We start from the raw sequence: 4,227 nt of genomic DNA on the forward strand, positions 1-4,227 counted from the left end.
TATATATATAGTGAAAAGAGATTGGTTGAGAATAGCAATAGGATCATAAGGAGTGGGAGGAGAATAAGAAAAGATGATGGAGGTGAATATGGTTAAAATACATTATATGCATGTATGACAATGTCAAAACTATAACAAATCTATACAGTAAGAATACTATATCATAAACAAAGGACAGGTATGAAGAGGAGGAGGAGGGCTGCAGAAATAGCTCAGTGGATAAAGTTCCTGCTGTACAAGCATGATGACCTGAGTTCAGATCCCCAGTATCCACATAAAAAACAAGAAGCATCTGTAACTCCAATGCTATGACAGGTGGGGGTACCAGGAGGCAGAGACAGGCAGATCCTTGGAGCTCAGTTGGCCAGCCAGCATAACCAAATTTATGAGCTCCAGATTCAGAGAAAGACCATATCTCAAAAAAAGGAAGGAGAGAGGTAGAGGAAGATACCCAACATCAACTTCTAGCCTTCACATGCATACACACACATGTGCATGCATGCATGCATGTACATGTACACACACAAGAACACAGGTAAAACCTGGAGAGAGAAACCAAGATGAGAAAGAGGCAGAGTCTTGAGGACAGGGACATCCCATCTTGTCCCTGAGCTTCCCAGAGTACCCTGTTTCTTGTTTCCCTGAAACTCAGCTTATTGATCATATCCTTCATACAGGAAACATGGAATAGACCTCAGGCTGATCTGAAGGCTCAGACCCAGGAAACAGAAATACATGACTATCACCAGTCTCATGGAAAATAGGGGTCATGTGATCAAGTTATTTTATGCTCATTGCTTATGTCTAGTGAGTAGCCCTGAAGATAGATACCCTCTCTGATATGATTGAAAGGAGATAAAACTGTAAGAAGCTCCCAAGAGGAGGGGAGAAAGAGCATGTTTCCCACCCAGCACACCTCTCACTCTACGCTCACCATCCTCTGAAGATCTCCAGGGAGCCACAGATGCAGGTTGAATCATCTCCTCCTTTGTGAGGCTGCTGTGTGGAACTAAATGTCTCATCTTTTGCTATCAGAGAAAGCAAATTCTTTTATTGTGTCTGTGGGCACCTTTCCACCAATCACATCAGCATCCTGCTGAGATTGCTCTGCAATGAGTTGTCCAAAGATCCTTCCAATAAATCTCCTTTTTAATAACTGTCTTTTGGTCTTGCTTTGTCATCTGCCATGAAAAGCTCCAACTAATATAGCAACAGAAGTTCAGAAATATAATCATCATCCACGTTATGTGGAAACAATGCACACACTATTTCGTGCAAAATACAATTAGATATAACCATATCCAGGAGAAATGAAGATTAGCTTGCCTAACTGACAAAATTCAGTCATAGAACGCCACCTTAATTTATTTGTGACTTTCTCCTCTATACTCCTACATAAGACGGTTACCTTTCAAAGACTAGTATCTTTTTATTTAGGAGGCATGTGTGTGTGCGTGTGTGTGTGTGTGTGTGTGTGTGTGTGTGTGTGTGTACATGCACGTGGGTGCCTGTGGAGGCCAGAAGATAGAGTTGAGTCCCTTGAAGATGAAGTTACAGGCAGTTGTAAGCCACCCTACATGGGTGATGGGAGCGAACTCTGGTCCTTGGCAAGAGCAGCAAGTGCTCTTAACTGCTAAGCTATCTCTTCTACCCCACATTGCTTTAAAAAAATCATTTTATTTCAATATTTGAGATACACAACATATCTTGATATATATATATATGTGTGTGCGTGTGTGTATGAATATAAAGAGCTGAAGCGAGTATTATACAGTCACATAAATGACACCATGTCATCTTCTTTCTCTTATAGTGCATGGCAAGAGGACCTAAAAATCTGCTTTCTTTACAAATTTCCATTATACAACACTTTTCACTAATTTTTTCCCTTTTTGCTGGGAGACACCCCCCCCCAGGGTTTCCTGGTCCTGACTCAGATTGACAAACTGACATAAGGCATCCTATTTTGATTTTGCATAGTTTATGTGATATTTGGGAGGGGGTGACTTACAAAAACACAGATTCTTATAGGCTTTTCTTTTTCCATATTTGAAATGCACGTGCCATCCGTCCAGGGTCGAGTTGCCATCTGGTCCCCCACCCCCACCCCTATTCTCTAGCTCCACTATTCATCCATGCTCAATATGGCAGTGGCTCCACCTTTTTCCAGGTGTGCTCTGTGCGGCCTTCTCACCAGTCTGAGTGCCTCCTCTCTCCCAGCAGAGGAGCCCTCCAAAAATGGCGACTACCCCATTCACAACTGTGCTCGAAAGTCCACACCCAAACATAAGTCTGATGTCTTCCCAACAGCCACACAAAATGGTGAGAGAGCCTCCTTGTGGTTTTCCTGGCTTATATCTCCATAGCCCCGCCCCTTAATGGGCTTGACTCCTACAGTAGAGCATTGGAAGGAGGTAGGACATGGCTTATCAGAGGAATGTCCGGGTCACAAACACAATCTTATATTATCAATAATAGTTTCATATTATCTCTATAGATTTTTTTTATCCTACATCATTGCAACTTTGAACACTTTGGTCTATATCTTACTTTGCCCCTGAGAACCACCTTTCTGCTTTCCGTTTCTGTGTACTCAATTTTTATTTTTTAAGGAGGGGACAGAAAAGATCTTAAGAACCAGAGGTTAGGGACGGCAAGGGTGAAACAGTGCCTTCTGGACATAACAGGATATATGCATTCATGAGCTCACAGCAGCTGTGGTTGCCTTCATAAGGCCTGCACAAGATCAAGCCAGTCAACATCGCAGCATGGTGAGGGGGGCAAGGCTTTATGAGCTCTCACTTCTAATAAAGGCTTCTGACTTCTGGGGAAGGGAGAGTCAGTTTTCTTTAAGAGTGTGGCCCCTGGTAGACCAACCATGCTCCAGTGGATGGCCGCACACCCATGAATATATGGACAGAACAAATTGAACTCAGTTGGTTTATTTTTTTAAAAAGAGGATGCAGAGTTGAGAGGGAGTGGGGATGTGGAAGATGGATCTGGAAGGCATTAAGGGGAAGATTGGGGAATGACCAAAATATATTTTATGTATGCATGAAATTCTCAACGAATTAATGAAAATACATTTTTAAAGATTTCATGTATAAGGGACATCATGCATATTTTTCTGTCTATATTGGGCTCACCTCCCTTATTCTAATGTCCTTTGGTTCTGTTCATATTATTGCAAATGGCAAGATATCTTATTTTTAAGGCTGAAATATATATAAATATTGATACATATCAAGTTCTTTATTCATTCATCCATAATGGACACCAGTTGTATCCATGGCTTGGTCATTGTAAATTATACTTCAATGAGCATAGACGTGCAGCTATGTATACGAAAAACTCTATTAGGAGGTCTCACATCATTTATTGAAGTAAAATGGTTATAGAATTCTGTCCTAACATTTGACTCTTTCCTAGTTAGACAAATTTAACATTCATGAACCAGTGAAGAAGGGATTAAGACTGCTATGTGGTTTTTGTTACTTTGGGGGGAATTGTTTTAGTTTTTTAGACAGGATCTCACGTATTCTAAGCTGGCCTCAAACTCACTATGTAGCCAAGGATGACTTTGAACATTTGCTCATTCTGCTTCCACCTCCTAGTGTTAGGATTACAGGCCTATGCCAACACATGTGATTTATGCAGAGCTGGGGATTCCACTTTGGACTTCCTGAGTGCTAGGCAAATATTCTATCAACTGAGCTACATCCCTAGCCCAAGAGGCTGCCACTTGGTGACAAAGACAATCTCAGAGTGTACTACAATGACCCAGTCTCTATTTTGTCTTATTCTGTTTGATAATCATTGAATCTGTTGTATACCAGATTATGTTATGAATGAACATGGTGCTGCTCAAAAGACAGTCCTCTAGTCAATGCGTCAAAGGTTACTTTGAATATAACACTACACACTCATTGAAAGGCAATCCATGACCCTAGATTTTATGTTGATATATGAAATCACGTATGTATAAATGGCATGAAGGAAGATGTTAAACTGTCTAGGAGAGGAGTTGGAGAGATGGCTCAGAGGTCGGGGACACTGTTTGCTCTTGTAGAAGACCTGGGTTTGATTCCCAGGACCCACATGGTGGCTAACAACCATCCCTAACTCCAGTTCCAGGGGAATCTGACACCCTCTTCTGATTTCTGCAGGCATTGCATGACATGGGTGCACTTACATACATGTAGGCAATACACTCATACACATAAAATA

This window comes from Nannospalax galili, unplaced genomic scaffold, assembly GCF_000622305.1.
Source record: "Nannospalax galili isolate Female #2095 unplaced genomic scaffold, S.galili_v1.0 scaffold325, whole genome shotgun sequence".
NCBI classification, from domain to species: Eukaryota; Metazoa; Chordata; class Mammalia; order Rodentia; family Spalacidae; genus Nannospalax; species Nannospalax galili.